The sequence below is a fragment of the Staurois parvus genome, unplaced genomic scaffold (genome assembly GCF_062004578.1).
Source record: "Staurois parvus isolate SC_StPar_1 unplaced genomic scaffold, SC_StPar_1.0 ptg002753l, whole genome shotgun sequence".
NCBI classification, from domain to species: domain Eukaryota; kingdom Metazoa; phylum Chordata; class Amphibia; order Anura; family Ranidae; genus Staurois; species Staurois parvus.
In genome coordinates this window covers 586,891-604,044 of record NW_028320549.1, presented here as the reverse complement: position 1 = coordinate 604,044, position 17,154 = coordinate 586,891, and the positions used below count along the sequence as shown (strand labels likewise).

The 17,154-nt window shown below is 43.2% G+C and overlaps 1 protein-coding gene across 3 annotated transcripts in view; it reads left to right on the top strand.

Annotated features, from left to right (window-relative positions):
- Positions 1-2,761: 2,761 nt before the first annotated feature.
- Positions 2,762-17,154, top strand: part of TUT4 (terminal uridylyl transferase 4) — an 84,063-nt gene continuing 69,670 nt past the window's right edge. For 2 of the 3 annotated variants that reach the window (XM_089666566.1, XM_089666564.1), the window contains exon 1: positions 2,762-2,923. The gene's annotated coding sequence lies outside the window, so the exon portion shown is untranslated. The remainder of the gene's footprint in view (positions 2,924-17,154) is intronic. The other variant, XM_089666565.1, reaches the window with a different exon arrangement.

The window sequence follows — 17,154 nt, the reverse complement described above, 5'->3', positions numbered from 1 at the left end:
TTTGTTTTGCATTTTTTTCTACATGCATTTTTTAGGTGTTTTTGATGTGTTTTTACCGTGTTTTGTTCAACTTTTTTTTTTTTTTTTTTTGTTAAAGTGGAATTTTTTTGTTGTTGCTGGGCAGAATAAAAAAGCAAAACGAGGCAAAAACGCACTTAGATGCATTTCAGGAGCTTCTCCATTGTAGCAAAAAACGTTGCTTTTTGCTTTTAAAAAGGTCCCTGACCCTTTCCAAAAATGCAGCAGCTAAAAAAAGCACAGATGTGAACATGTTCCATAGGAAACCATGTTAAATGGACTGTAGTGTGTTCCTGCAAAAAACACTAAAAAATGCATTGGTGTGTACAGAGCCTAAGATGGAAGCTTGGCCAGGGCTGGCGCCAGCATAATGCTGCTTAGGCAGCTGCCATAAGGCACCTCTTGGCGTGCGTGCGTGCGTCCCTCCATCCATCTGTCTTCGGGTCTTTATCAGTGAGGCTGCACACTGTATATGCGTACTTGTGCTGGGAGCATGCTGCACATGCTGCACAAACTCTCTCTAAGAGGCCCAGGTTTCTTACTAACAATCTGGAACCAGCACTTCTGGGTACTTGATTGTTGTGATAGCCTCTGATTGGCTTTCACAGTGATCAGTCACTGTGCAGCCTACCTACATGTTTTTTTTTTGTTTTGTTTTTTCCTCTGAAAGGAGAGAAATATACATTGTATACATATATGATACATTATATTCTACATTGTTTCATGCTCTCCTTGCAGAGCAGAAAAATGTCAAACTAAAGTGTGTGTGTAAAAAAAAAAAAAAAAAAAAAAAAAAAAAAAAAAATATATATATATATATATATATATATGTATACACACAAATGGCTTGATCCTTGGGGCACTATTCTCACTGACACCAACGGGGCACTGATTCTTCCACCGACACCTACTGCAGGTCATAATACCTGCAACTGACACCAACAATGGGGCATTATTCCTCCTGCTGCTGACCACTGTCTTCTCTGCAGTTTACGCATGTATTTGCAAATGTGTGCAAACTAATCCCTGTTTTTAACGTGAATTGTTAGACAGGACAATCTGCTTGGTTGCAGGCTGGCTGGTACTTTGAGCTGAGGATTTTTTTGTTGTTGTTTGACACCCTTCCATGTGCTCCTTGCTGCAAAGGCCAGTTATAGATTGGGGCAGTTGCTGTTTGCACTGTCTACTCCATCTGACACTGGGGTATTTTCCGACCCCCCCCTAAAATCTGAAGGACAGTAAAGTGGCTCTTTTGTTCAGAAAGTTTGGAGACCCCTGATCTAGGTCAGTTCCAGGATTAGTGTTAGGGTCAAAGTAAGGGTTAAAGGTTAAGGTCGGGGCCAGTTTATTTTGGGTAGGATTTTGTGATGTCATGGGATCGTCCGATACGACGGTAATGTGATCTGCTATCTACGAGTGACACACCGTTCGATGGGCTCCGGAGTGCGCGCTCTGTGAGCCGTGCAGGAGCCATCGATGTGGGCTGATGTACAAGTACATCGGCAAATCCTCCTGTCCACCGTCTATGTACAATGGGCAGACGGGAAGAAGTTAAGAAAAGCATTTTTTTTGAGACTAGGTTCACACTAGTGCCTGCTGTGTGACCCCTGTCTGTGGGGGCACGGCAGCCCATTCATTTGAATGGGCTGCTGTGCCAGTGTTTCTCACACACACAAAAAAAAGTGCATGCACCTTTTCAAAAACATCCGCGGGGAAACCGCATGGTCTTTTTGATTCCCGAAGCTGCAATTGTACTGTGGGCTGAGAGACTTGGGAATGCCATTCAGAGTGAATGTCAGCTCTGCGCCTCTCAGAAAAGCCGTGTGATTCGGCTGCGGGAACAGGTTTGATTTCCTTTGCCTGCAGGGTAGTGTGAACCAGTTAGGGTCAGTGTCAGTTTGGATCAGTGTCAGGGTCGGATAAAAAAAGCAAATAGCGCGCTGTTGTTTCTGGGCCCTACTATGGGTACAAACAACAACTTTGCCTGCAACCAGCTTGCAGGGTAGTGTGGACCAGCACTCGGGGTTAGGGTCCGTGTCAGTTAGGGTCCGTGTCAGTTAGGGTTGGATAAAAAAAGAAAATAGCGCACTATTGTTTCCGGGCCCTACTACGGGTACAAACAACTGACATACAAATATGTGAAGTGACTGCGATTGTCAGGAGGGGGATAATTGAATTGGGGTTCTGCTTAGGTGGTAAGTTATGGTAATCACAGCAAAAGTCACCTTTTTTCTTTGTAAACAAAGTTCAAAGTTTGTAAACAAAAGCTCTGGGTTTTTTTTGTTTTGTTTACATTCTATGGAAGCAGAGGAAAACCAGGGTCTTCTAGTACCAAGATCATTGGAATGTTTCCCTGCAGGACAGTGCGGAACCCAGGACACCTGCAAGATTCTGAAACGCTCCCAGTGCATTAGGAGTACAGCAGGGGCCAGTGCTGCAATATGCTGCAGTGCTCCTCAGAGGCGACTTTGCTAAAAGTCGTAATTTGCATACAGTGGCGGTGCAATGTTTGGGGGCGGGACTTCTGTTGCAGGTTCTTTTTGGAGCTTTTACCTGTAATGACAGGTGTAGCTCATAGAGGCGTTTCATTCAGACATCTCTATGGCTCACTTGGCCAACTTCAGGGGCCTGCTACCTGACCAGAGAGTCATATATGCCGCACTGCCACCCCCCCACCCTTCATCCCCTCAGTCCCTGTCACCCCCCCCCTCGTGTTGTCAGTGTCAGTCCCGGCCCCTCCCCCGGCCCACAATGCACTGCGCGCTGGACATGGCGGCGGTGTGAAGGGTCTGTTCGGGGCCTGCACAGCTGGAGCAGCCGAACATGGCGTCCACCTAGAGCGGCGGCCGTCGGAGTCGTAGGGTCCTTCGCGCTCTAGCCGGGGCCTGCAGAGCCGGGGCCTCAGGTAAGCGTGACCCCCCGCCGACAGGGGGAGTGGGGGCGGCCTGGAGGTGTGTCTGACTCTGCTTGGGGAGCCCTTCTATGTAGTGCCAGGGGGACTACAAGTCCCAGCATGCCCCGGGAGCCTCAGGCTGGTACTGTTACAGCAGCTCTGTGTTCAAATTCTGCAAGGAGTGTACTGACATGACTGGGGTCCTGTGTTTACATTGTGTATATGGGGGTGTTCATACTCTGGAGGGGGTATACTGACATGACTGGGGTCCCTGCGTTTACATTGCGTATATGGGGTGGGGGTGTTCATACTCTGGAGGGGGTATACTGACATGACTGGGGTCCTGTGTTTACATTGTGTATATGGGGGTGTTCATACTCTGGAGGGGGTATACTGACATGACTGGGGTCCCTGCGTTTACATTGCGTATATGGGGTGGGGGTGTTCATACTCTGGAGGGGGTATACTGACATGACTGGGGTCCTGTGTTTACATTGTGTATATGGGGGTGTTCATACTCTGGAGGGGGTATACTGACATGACTGGGGTCCCTGCGTTTACATTGCGTATATGGGGTGGGGGTGTTCATACTCTGGAGGGGGTATACTGACATGACTGGGGTCCTGTGTTTACATTGTGTATATGGGGGTGTTCATACTCTGGAGGGGGTATACTGACATGACTGGGGCCCTGTGTTTACATTGTGTATATGGGGGTGTTCATACTCTGGAGGGGGTATACTGACATGACTGGGGTCCCTGCGTTTACATTGCGTATATGGGGTGGGGGTGTTCATACTCTGGAGGGGGTATACTGACATGACTGGGGTCCTGTGTTTACATTGTGTATATGGGGGTGTTCATACTCTGGAGGGGGTATACTGACATGACTGGGGCCCTGTGTTTACATTGTGTATATGGGGGTGTTCATACTCTGGAGGGGGTATACTGACATGACTGGGGTCCCTGCGTTTACATTGCGTATATGGGGTGGGGGTGTTCATACTCTGGAGGGGGTATACTGACATGACTGGGGAACTGTGTATATGGGGGTGTTCATACTCTGGAGGGGGTATACTGACATGACTGGGGAACTGTGTATATGGGGGTGTTCATACTCTGGAGGGGGTATGCTGACCTGTCTGGGGTCCTGTATTTATATTGTGTGTATTGGGGTGGTGGGGGGTTGTGACAAAAGCAGAAAACGACCCCCCCCCCCCCCCCCCCCCCGCGCTTTTCTCACCAACTCTTGACAAAGGACCAGCCAATCTCACACCATGCTGTCACTTGCATAACACTGCCACTCTCAGCTGCACCCTGCACAAAGATTTTCCAGCTTGCGGGACCACAATCTGTGCCAGCACCCTGAGAGTGATTGTCACTGAGTTAATTACGCAATTAACCTTGTCAAACCCCAAACTGCCACCAGATAGCTTTGGGACTATGAACCCTTAACAATGTTCACAAGAACAGATGTGAACAATAAACATCTGTAGCACGCACTGTCACCACAGACAGGTATATTCAGAGGATTGTTATGTATAGTAGCACTCTTCAAGAGACAGGGATTCTTTAGTTTGTTTAAAAGCCTTAGAGATAATTTTAACACTTTTCAAAATAGGGTTTATTAATGAAAAGGGCAAATGGTGCAATTAACATATTTACAGAAAGGGATGTTATTTCTCTGTTGCTTTATTGTTCACTTTATTTATAAGAGGCGTTAAGAAGGCAGAATACTTGCAAAGTCCTTGGTTTTAGCAGACCTCAGTTGTCCGAGCAAAACATTGCCGTGGCTCTCTTGGGTGTTCCTTCATTGATGTGAAACGAGAGCTCCCCCTTAACTCCTGTCAGTTCCTTTTCTGTGATATCAAAGTGGTGTGGACCAAGAATTAACTGACCAATCATCTGGTTTAGGGGATGGGTTCTAGGAGGTCACCAAGTTTATGACCAAGTCCCAACTATGGTTTCATACTAAAATTAATAACTTCCAGTATGTGCAGCTGGTATATTAGCAACTGGTGGATTAATAATCAGAATTATATTTCGAACCCAGGGATATCAGCAAGTTAGCAGGGGGTGGGGTAGGCTTCCTGAAGAGATGGGTTTTCAGGGTGCGCCTAAAGGAGAGGAGAGTAGATGATAATCTGATGGGTTGGGGCAGGGAGTTCCAGAGGATGGGTGACACCCTGGAGAAGTCCTGGAGGCGGGCATGGGAGGAGGAGACCAGGGAACTAGAGAGAAGGAGGTCTTGTGAGGAGCGGAGTGTGCGTGCTGGGCGGTACTTGGATATTAGGTCAGTGATGTAGTTCGGGGCAGTATGGTGGACAGCTTTGTACGTCAGTGTTAGGATTTTAAATTTGATCCGTTGCGCAATCGGAAGCCAGTGGAGGGATTGGCAGAGGGGGGTGGTGGAGATGGAGCGGTTGGAAAGGTGAATGAGTCTGGCAGCCGTATTCAGGATTGACTGAAGCGGGGATAGCCAGCGGCGAGGCAGGCCAGTGAGGAGGGAGTTGCAGTAGTCGAGTCGTGATATGATGAGGGAGTGGATGAGCTGTTTAGTGGTTTCTGGGGTTAGGAATGTGCGGATTTTGGCGATGTTGCGGAGGTGGAGTCTGCACGAGTTTGTTAAAGATTGGACTTGGGGCTGGAAGGATAGGTTTGAGTCCAGAATGACACCAAGTACTCTGGCCTGCAGAGCGGGTTTGATATTGGCGTTGTTGGATGTGATGTAGAAGTCAATGGGGGGTGGGGTTCGGGCTGGGGGGAAGACAAGGAGCTCGATTTTGGAGAGATTCAGTTTAAGGAAGTGGAGCGACATCCAATCTGATATGTCGCTCAGTAGACATGAATGTATTTGATTTGTTTGGTATGATATTCCCTATTCAAATATTTAATTAACAATATTAAGGTTTCCTGTTGAATCGCATGTGGAATTGTTACATGTGGAATAATGTTTTATGGCACGCTCTGCATTCCTAGAGCCTTAACCTCCCTGGCGGTATTCCCGAGTGTAGCTCGGGGTAAAATTTGAGTACCAAGAGGGGTAACCCTGAGCTACACTCGGGCTTACCATGCGGCGTTGCTCAGGGAGTCCCTGCAGCACTTACCTTGTCTTTCGCTCCCGCGATGTGTCCCCTGCAGCATCTCCGGCCGATGCCAGCTTCCGTGTTCCGGTCCCTGTGACGTCAGGACGTACGGGCGCCAGAACTGGTGGCAAATTTGAAATTTTAAAAAAAGTCATTTTTTTCTGTCATTGCTGTTTCAATGCATTTCACATATATTTTGTCCCTACTGCTTTGTCCTGTGCCCTGCCTGCATTTTGACTGTTCTTTCTGCCTGGAAACTTAGAAAAGTCCATGGCGTCCAAAAAGCGTCCCTTTACGTCAAAAGCGGTTTTAGAACAGCGATAGTAAATCAGAACCACTTGCAGAATTGAGTGATAATGATTCGTAAGGAAATTCGTCATCAGACACTGAAAACGATTTTGCGACTTTGCTCAGCGATGTGTGAATTTGCCTCTGTATTTCAAATTTCAGTGTGTTTGGTTTGATTATATTATTGAATTAAATTTATTATTATATTTTTTATGATTATTTATTAAATTATAATTTATGATTTCGTGTTTCAAGTTTTATCATATCCGGAATGTTTACTAGACTCTTGTTCGGACAGATTTCAGTGAGTTATTCCTAAAAATTACAGCCTACAATAAAAAAAACTACATATTTCCATGCAAAAAAATGGTACCGCTTTCAGCACAAAAAATCGGAAAGAATCATACCGCCGAGGAGGTTAATGGCCTTACAGGTCATGTGTGATGGCTTGACTGAGTTATTGTTTTACGATAGGGCAGAGGAAAGTGTTTTTTTTGTTGAAACTGACATCCTGCCAAGACTAATTAGCTTTTTACAGCTCTAGCCAGGTCTGGAAACTACTTCTATTTGTGTTTTTAATTAAGATAAGAGGTTCATTTGAAGTTTGTTAAAAGTTACAGGTTCCATGTCCCTGCTGTGCATAGTTGTTACCGTGGTGTGCTGATACCCTGGAAGGGGTGTGCTGACATTGCTGGGATCCCTATATTTTCATTGTGTGTATGGCGGGTGTTCATTTTCTGGAAGGGGTATACGGACAAGGCCAGGGTCCCTATATTGTGTATATGGTGAGTATTCATATTCTGGAGGTGGTTTACTGACTTGGCAGGGACCCTGTGTTTACATTGTGTGGGAGAATCTCTAATTTTCTGTTCTGTTAAAAAATGGTATCACATAAATGAAACTCCCCCCCCCAGAGCCACACAAACAGAAATAAAACCTTGACAGATGTTTTAACCCTTCCATACCTTAGAAAAACATGTCTGGGTGTCTACTTTAATTTTAAATAGTCTTGGTTTTGTTTTCAAGAGTTTGCTGCTGTGTTTATTTTGATGTAATTTTCAATGTAAAAGGGCTGTTTAATTGCAGTGGTATGATGTCATATGGTGCAGCTCAGTGTTTCTTAGAGGCTTGTTTGGAAACCGATCAGGACGTGGTTGTGTGACATTTTTGTATGTAAAAACCACATAGGTATCAGTGAACGTGATACAAAACAATGTGTAGTGATGAATCTGTATAACCATCTATCAGCACATGAATAACATAAATGTGATGGATAAAAGTGACTATATCATAAATAGACATAAGGACCAAAAACATAAACACATGAGCAAAGGTGACATAAATTCCAAAAATGAATGAGTGACAATTTAAATGCAAGCACAAAAAACAGACATGTCACTAATAATGACAAAAAATGTGAATAAACACAAGGAATGGTGTAAAAGCCACAATAAACAACTTTGTGTAAAGTCCAATGTTAAATTCTTATGTAAACTTGATAGGTGATAGTGAAGGTGATCAACTTGACAAAAAATCCACCACCTGCTCAGATGCTTCCTCACTGCCATGCTGCGACCCCTAAGGGCAAACACACTTCAAAGGCACTCCACACCAAAAGATCAGAATCCCATGGGGACCTTATGCATTCATCCAGGATCTGGCAACAATAGTGGTGGTATTCTCCTCAAGGTAAAAATGTACTGGACAGCCTCTCAAACGATCCCAGTAAAGAAAAGGAACACTTCCATAGTGTGGTAATTAATGTGATTTATTAGGCAACATAACGCCAAATGCCCACTTACATCAAATACATGCTGTTCTGAGCATATTAATGTGTAACAGTCTGGGTGTACTTGCATGGGTGTAGCAAGATGGTGGCTGACGTCACCATGCTTCCGTCCTACGCGGTACGTCACGTGACTTCCTCAGGCCCTTGTTTCTAAATTGGTTCTATAACCTTAATGTGGAATGTAGAATTACTCTCTTTCTGTGTAGTGAAAACCTTTCTGTTAATGGAGTTTCATGATATGCACATATGAAAGAGATAAAGGGAAGTTTTACATTATTAAAGTAGAACTATAGGCAAAACTTTGGGTTTTTTTTATTTTGGATAGAGTAAGGGAGGGTTATACCTCCTGTCAGGGTGTGGTGTGTGTTTGTTTTTTTTTTTTTTCTTCCAAATCTGTATGCAATTGTGGAGATTTCCCTACACTTCCTGTCCCATAGCCAAACAGGACGTGATGGGAAATCCCTGCAAATTAAGGGAATTCCTTGGGACACCGATTTTGGGATTTTCTTTTACTTTCGATTATTGATAAGCAGGACAAATGGAGAGGGTGACTCTCCTTAAGAGGACCACAGACCGCAATACAAACTGACAGGGGGTTCTACTCCCTTTGCACTGTATCCAAAACTAAAAAAAAAAAGTTGTACTTTAAGTTGTGTTATTGCTGTCCACCTTTGACAAAATGCTAACCTTCTGGCTGTGCCTGCTTATAATATGTTGAGTTACTAACCTGGAGAAATCGTGCAGCATAAAAATATGCAGTTAGAGCTTCTGATCTCTATGCTTGTTCAAGGTCAGTGACTTGCAACTTTTGTTATCATATTTATAAATGATGTAGGGACCGGGATTCTAAGTGCCATTTCAGTCTTTGTAGAAGTTATGCATGCATCATACATACTAGGGGGAGTACAACTGGGGCAATCAATGGTGGAGAAGGATCTGGGTGTTCTGGTAGATCATAGATCTAATGCTAGCATGTAATGCCAAGCCATGGTTTCCAAAGTGAGTAAAATCCTTTCTTGTATTAAAGGAGGAACAGATTGCAGAGAGATATTGTGCTCCTTTACAAATCTGTAATACCTCATCTGGAATATGCAGTTCAGTTTTGGGTAAAAGTTCACAAAAAGGTTATGGGGACCTGGAGAAAGGGCAACCAAACTGATAAGAGTTATGGAGGAGCTCAGCTATGAGGAAAGATTAGAGGAACTGAATTTATTCAGAAGAAGAGATTAAGGTGGGGGGATTTGATTAACATGTATAAATACATAGGTGGTCTATATAGTGAACTTGGTGTAGAGTTATTCACTTTAGGGAAATCACAACTGACAAGGGGGCACTCTTTACATCTGAAGGAAAAGAGATTTGACCTCCAAATCTGGAAAGGCTTCTTCGCAGTAAGATATGGAATAGACTCCCACAGGAGTTGGTTATGGCCAACTCAGTATTTTTATTTTTTTTTTTAACCAAAGCCTGGATTCTTTCCTAAATGTACATAATATAACTGGATACTAACATTTTATAGGTAAATTTGATCCAGGGAATATCTGATTTCCCCTTGGGGGATCAGGAAGGAAGTTGATCCCCCTGTTGGAGCAAATTGGATCATGCTTTACTGGGGTGTGTGTTTTTTTTTGGTTTTTTTTCTCCCAACTAGACTATGTATATAAAATAAATGTATGTATATCATAATGACAGCCAAGCAACCAGCATTGGAGTTGTGAGCAATGTTGGTCTACATGTTTCTATCAGTACAAATGTCTACTAGGACTTATTCACACTATGGGCAGAGACCTGCATATTTTTTTTATTTATTTATTTATTTATTTTTTGTACAGGCACTTGGAAAACTTTTTTTTTTATGTGCCATGCTCATATAAGTGTGTGTGTGTGTAATGCTTGATGCATATTTATTTATTTTATTTTTTCCCCACAACGGACTGGAGTTCTGTTTCTGTATGGTGCATAGCAATTAATGAAGTGTCACGCAGTGAAATTTCAATAAAATTAAAAAAAAAAAAAGGGTAACTGCTATGCAGTATTGTAAAGTGTGTGTCAGTGTCCAGTCTTGGCATAATTTGATGATGAGAGAAAGTAACGCCTGTCACATACATGGAAGCAATCTCATCCCAGATTGGCAATTGAAGATGGTGGAAGAACCTGGAAGATTGTGTGAAGATGGAAGCGCCGGAGAGGGCAATGCAGACATCACAGCTCTGGAGAGGTTGACTTTGCTAGGTCAATGTGCCATAATGTTCAACTTTGCTGTGCATGCTTGCATATTATGGCAAAAGCTGCTGGGGACCCAGAATATTTGTTGTGTTTACTGCCAGTTTACATCTGCTTTAATTAAACTATGTGGCCTAAATAAAAGTGTGAACAGGAAAAAAGAATTAATAAAATATTGTACTTGCCTCTTCTGCTGCCTCCATCTCTACACACCATTCTACTTCTAAGAAGGTGGTACTTGCTGCTACCAGTTTCCAAGTCACAATACAGTGCAATAGTGACAGAGGGGTTTGCCAGAGGAAACACCAAACCCAAATGGAAAGCCATTAAAAACTGTGGCAACTTTTTGTATAGATGGAAATTTGTCCTTAAAGCTTAACTCCAGATAAAGGCATAAATGCACAATATAAGTTCACTGGTTTACATGCCAAATGCTTTGTACTTCTGTTTGCTCAGTCCTGGGATTTACACAGCACAGCCTTGTTTGATTAGATACCCCCCCCCCCCCGCGCTTTAGTTTCACTTTCATTTACAGGTCTCCTGCACCCTATGAATGGACAGTGAAAAGAAAGCAGCTCAATGAGCTCATCTATTTGTCATTCAGCTTTCTCTTGCTGTCAGCATTCTCCTTGCACTGCAGCAAGGAGTGGCTACCAGTGTCTTCCTGGTATCTGGGACTTGGTAGAAACCAACGATGCATCTGCACACGCATGGTGGATTTCTACACATGCACACCAAAGCCACCTACTGGCAGATTGATATTATAGCACCTAATGGTATTGGTGCCTTTTTATATCTGCAGACAGTTTGGCTTTAAGGGAAATAAATATAAGCGGCTATTGTTGACCTCTTGCTTTGAATGCATCTGAAGCTATTGGATCATCAAACTAACCAGGCTTCTAGCATTTTCAGAAGAAGTAGGCAATGGCAGCCTGCATATTCTGTCAGTACAGGCTCCCTTTAAATTGTGCACACGTGCATCATCTTACTTTATGGAAGAGATTGCATGTTGTTTCATCTTCACTTCTGGAAGTACAGGCCCTGGTTTCAAGACTTCCAGTAACTATGAATGTTCTATAATTGGGAAAATATGGTCATAGAAGCCAAAAGATAAAGGAGGTTATTTGCTAAAAGTTAATGATGCAAAATCTGGTGCAGTTCTGCATAGAAACCAATCAGATTCCAGGTATTACTGTCAAAGCTTGGAAAAAAAAAATTGAACAAGCTGACATTAGATGCTGATTCCATACTACTATGCACAGCTGCACCAGATTCTAAGTGTAACGGTTTTAGTAAATCGCCCCCAAATGTAAAAAAAAGTTAATATGTGGGTGGTTTGTCTTACATTTTCTTGGTCACTTCAACAATATAATTATATTAATATTAGCCCAGTTAAAGGAGTCTACATTTTGTGTAAACAGTTGCTATAACATATGATAAAAAGACACCACAAACCCAATTACCAAAATTATATTCTGATAATTGTACGTGGTTAGTACATCTCATACCAGTACTCGGTATTTGAATTCCTTTTTATCTTTAATTTCACATATCATTACAGTATTTGTATTTTACTTCACATAAATTTACAGACCAGGCTGTACATCAGAAAAGACAGTGACAAGGATTGAGTCAAACTATTATGCCAGGGGCACGTGAGTAGTTACAGCTTTAAAATGGTATTGAACTTAATTAATACACAAATTATATATATATATATATATATATATATATATTGTAGTTTACCAGTCCTTAAATGTGGTGTCTGCATGTGATGATCTTGCCAGTAACACACTTCCTGTCTTAAAGCATCTCCTTGGATGGAGGAGCAACGGTGACAGCTTTGAACAGCAGCCCTGCCTAATTGGGGGGGGGGGGGGGGGGGGGTTAGTGTTAGATTTACAACAGATAGACTTAAAGTGATTGCAAAATCTTAATAAAAAAAAAAATTGCAAAGTTGTTATAATTAAATGCCCTGTGCAATAGAATTGCACAGAACAGTCCTGGACCACTTCTTCTGGGGTCCCCTGTCGGCGCTCCTGGCTTTTTCTCTTTGGGGGTGCATGTGTGAGCTTAATTCTGAGCCGTGCTGTCTGCTTCCATAGACACACACAGCTCAACGTGGCCTGCCCCCTGCTCCCTCATCGCAGGATATGACTGACAGCAGCGAGAGCTGTTGGGCTCAGCAAAGCCTGCGAGGGAGGGGAGAGAGCCACTAGAGATGGGCACAGCTCTGGATCGAGTGAGCACTCAGGTAAGTTTAAGGTGGAGTGTGGGGGCATACTGCTGCTGGAACGTTTTTTACCTTAATGCAGGGAATGCATTACGGTAAAAAATGTTTAGGCTTTACAACCTTTCTAATTAAGAAATTAAAGCCTAACGCCAGCTTACATTTTATAAGCAGCCATAACAAACAGATTTTTTTTCCTTTTGAGATAAAAATAAAATTTATAAAAGCTGATCCTTGTAAGCACTCCTGATAGTGTTAAATGGTTTGGCTCAACCCTTTAGCTGCTACTTTTCTTGGAAAGCTTGGTCTGGTAAAACGGAACTAAAGTTTCAGTGTTTCATACTGTGAGCAGGCAGGCTTTTTTTTTGGCAGAAAAGACATGCAATGACTCTTCTGCATTAAACTACATCTACTTGCCTGCTTACAGCGATCCCCGGAATGTCAACTGAGCTGTGCATACGCAGCTTAGCTTAGTTTACAGCGGTCAGCGCAATCCCTATGTGCCAAATGACTAGCTCCCACGCACATCCAACAGTGATGTCATCCCGCGCCGGCCATTGAAGATGGACGAAAACCACACAAAGCAGAAGATGATGATGCTGGTGAGGGACCGTTGGAAAGGTGAATATTGATGCTTTTAGTTCCTCTTTGTAAAGGATGCTGAAAAATAACAGACTTGCTGGCTGGATAACCAGGTGAAAATAAAGGGGAAAAAACTACTACAGCCACCACATCTAAGAATTGGTAAGCTGCACTATACTACAATTTTGTTTTTGGATTTAATACCACTTTAAAGTGGTTGTAAACCTCAGGTATTAAATATGAACAAAGCATATACCTATATAGTGTGCACTTGACAGTGAAGAACACTGTCATTTTTGTTTGCTGCCCTACTATTTGCATAAGTCACTTTTGACAAGTTTTCCTGACGCCAAGGGAAAAATGGTGACGGGGGAGGGACCACCAGAAGATTGACAGCCTCTCTGTTCCTGTGTGTGTCTCTTCCCACCAATCAGCTCTCAGAGTTCTTCTCACTGAGCTCTGCAGAGTGTTTTTTCAGCTTCCTGTTCCTTTTTCAGAATTCTCAGACAAGCTTTAAAAATTCAGCACTTTGAACTGATGTAGAGAAGAGAAGAGAGGACAAGACTGCAGATAAACAGGTACAGCTTATGTAGGAGGATTGGCTTACTCTCTCTGTATCACCTGCGGCCAGTCACTTCACTGGGTATATGTAAGGGATTACAGCTTCTTTAAGATTAGTTAGCCCAGAATTCTACTGTAAAGAAGTATGGACTGACAAAAAAACAAATACATGTGCTTCCACCAGCTCTAATCCTGAGGACTGAGTGATCGCTCAATTCTTGGTCCGCTCTGCCCCTCCAGTGCTCACTGGAGTGCAGGGGAGGGGGTGGGAGCGGCTGCTGGTCAGGCATCTGTGTGGATCCCAAAATTATTGTTGGGATACATCCAGAGACTGGAGTGGCTTTGTGACGTCATCCTACAGCGGGCTTTAGTAGTCCTGTGACCCATATGAAAAGTATGGCCAAAAAAGCTTTGGCCATACTTCTCTTTTTAAAATACACCTGACTCCCCGCCTAACATCTATGCTGACTAACCTGTGTAAGAAAGATTTGTATGCTTCCTATTTTCATGCTGATTATGTGATCCCGCTTCCCTGTGTCAGCCAGCTGCAGGGGAAAAGATGGGGTGCCTGCAATGGATAGATCATAGTAAGCCTATGGGTGACCTCACTGCTGAGGCATTCTAACCGTCCTTGGCATTCCCTCCTCTTCTCAGTAGCCGGCCGCTGGCTGACACAGGAGATCCTGTGACCGGATTGGAGCAGCATGAAAATAGGTAAGCATACACATCCTTCCTACACAGGATAGCAAGAGTAGGTATTAGGAGGGGCAGGGAGTGTTTTTAAAATTTATTTAGGGTTAATTAAATTCTATTTTAAATTTATAACAAAGCTCCAATCAAACCTAAAAAAAATAAGTCAGCAAACACAAAAACTGTAGCTGCGGACTTTTCAAAAAACAGCCACTCACCTGTCCCGCAATTCAGTGATGTACTCAACACAGTCGGCTTCACTGGCCATCTTCGCTTCCCAGGACCGGCATCCTAAGTGTGGGCACCCGGCTGTGACAACTTCCTCTTCTGATTGCCTAGGCAGTTGCAGTGGAAGTGGGTACCTGTCAAAATTGGTTACCCACCCCCTTCCCCCACTCCCCAAAGGTGCCAATTCCTCACGGGGAGCAGGGAACCAGTACTTTAAAGTGGAACATCCCCTTTTGGGTGGGGCTCGCTTTAAAGTGTGTGTCCAGACAAAACAATTTTTTAGTTTTAGGAAATGCACAGGAGACTAGAACCCCTGCTGGGTTTGCACTGCTATCTGGGGCTCCTTTAGAGTTACCCTCACTTACTGCCCTGTTGACCATAGTTTCCCCAGACTGCAAAATGCAGAAAAATCTCCAACAGCAACAAAAACTGCAATATAAATATTTTTTTTTTCTTTGTGTGTCCCTCTTGCAGTTTATCCCCCACCCTCTAATAATGTTTCCTAAATACAGATTCTTTTGGCAGACAGATTTTATTTCTTTATTTCAAGCTCTGACCTCGTTTAGCATACTCAGCTTGCCTGGATATAGGCTGGATCGGGTATTACATTTTATGCAGCATTTACAGTGCAGATTATCATGATAAGAGTGTAAAAATAAAGTTTCAGGAAGCAGCCTGGCAGTTTCATTTCGTTCTTAGTTCAGAGCTGGGTTTCATTTCTGTCACATGAGTTATCAGCTGATAGTGGCTGTATATGTGACACGGGGCTCCTCTATAAAATGTCATCAGCCTTGCAGAACAGGACCGTTTGAACTGCAGCTACGGAAAAATAGGAATTTTATACTTGTAGTCGGAGGACCAGAGCAGTCATGTTATTGCTGTGAGTTTTAAGATTTGTGTTTTTTAAGTATAATTGCTTTTAGTGAATGGAGCTGTTATATGTTACATAAATAATGTGTTTTATTTTCGTATACTATTTTTGTTTTTGTAATACCGATAATGTTTTTGTATCAGTGGAATACTAAATACATGTGTTTATACTGTATGTGTGTGTGTAAATGTGTGCGTGTGTGTATATATATACAGTCATGGCCGAAATTGTTGGCACCCTTGATATTTCTCCAGGAAATCATGTATTTCTCACGAAACGTATTGCATTAACACATGTTTTGCTATACACATGTTTATTCCCTTTGTGTGTATTGGGACAAAACAAAAAAAGGGAGGAAAGAAAGCAAATTCGACATAATGTCACACAAACCTCCAGAAATGGGCTGGACAAAAGTATTGGCACCCTTTCACAACTGCGGATAAATAAGAATGTTACAAGCATGTGATGCTCCTGTAAACTCACCTGGGGCAAGTAACAGGTGTGGGCAATATAGAAATCACACCTGAAAGCAGATAAAAAGGAGAGACGTTCACTTAACCTTTGCATTGTGTGTCTGTCTGTGCCACACTAAGCATGGACAACAGAAAGAGGAGACGAGAACTGTCTGAGGACCTGAGAACCAAAATTGTGGCAAAATATCAACAATCTCAAGGTTACAAGTCCATCTCCAGAGAACTAGATTTGCCTTTGTCCACAGTGCGCAACATTATCAAGAAGTTTGCAACCCATGGCACTGTAGCTAATCTCCCTGGTCGTGGACGGATGAGGAAAATTGATGAAAGATTGCAACGCAGAATAGTCCGGATGGTGGATAAGCAGCCCCAAACATGTTCCAAAGACATTCAAGCTGTCCTGCAGGCTCAGGGAGCATCAGTGTCAGCGCGAACTATCCGTCGACATTTAAATGAAATGAAACGCTATGGCAGGAGACCCAGGAGGACCCCACTGCTGACACAGAGACATAAAAAAGCAAGACTACAGTTTGCCAAAATGTACTTGAGTAAGCCAAAAGCCTTCTGGGAAAACGTCTTGTGGACAGATGAGACCAAGATAGAGCTTTTCGGTAAAGCACATCATTCTACTGTTTACCGAAAACGGAATGAGGCCTACAAAGAACAAAACACAGTACCTACGGTAAAATATGGTGGAGGTTCAATGATGTTTTGGGGTTGTTTTGCTGCCTCTGGCACTGGGTGCCTTGACTGTGTGCAAGGCATCATGAAATCTGAGGATTACCAAAGGATTTTGGGTCGCACTGTAGGGCCCAGTGTCAGAAAGCTGGGTTTGCGTCCAAGATCCTGGGTCTTCCAGCAGGACAATGACCCCAAACATACGTCAAAAAGCACTCAGAAATGGATGGCAAAGAAGCGCTGGAGAGTTCTGAAGTGGCCAGCAATGAGCCCAGATCTAAATCCCATTGAACACCTGTGGAGAGATCTTAAAATTGCTGTTGGGAAAAGGTGTCCTTCCAATAAGAGAGACCTGGAGCTGTTTGCAAAGGAAGAGTGGTCCAAAATTCCGGGTGAGAGGTGTCAGAAGCTTATTGATGGTTATAGGAAGCGACTGATTTCAGTTATGTTTTCCAAAGGGTGTGCAACCAAATATTAAGTTAAGGGTGCCAATACTTTTGTCCAGCCCATTTTTGGGGTTTTGTGTGACATTATGTCATATTTGC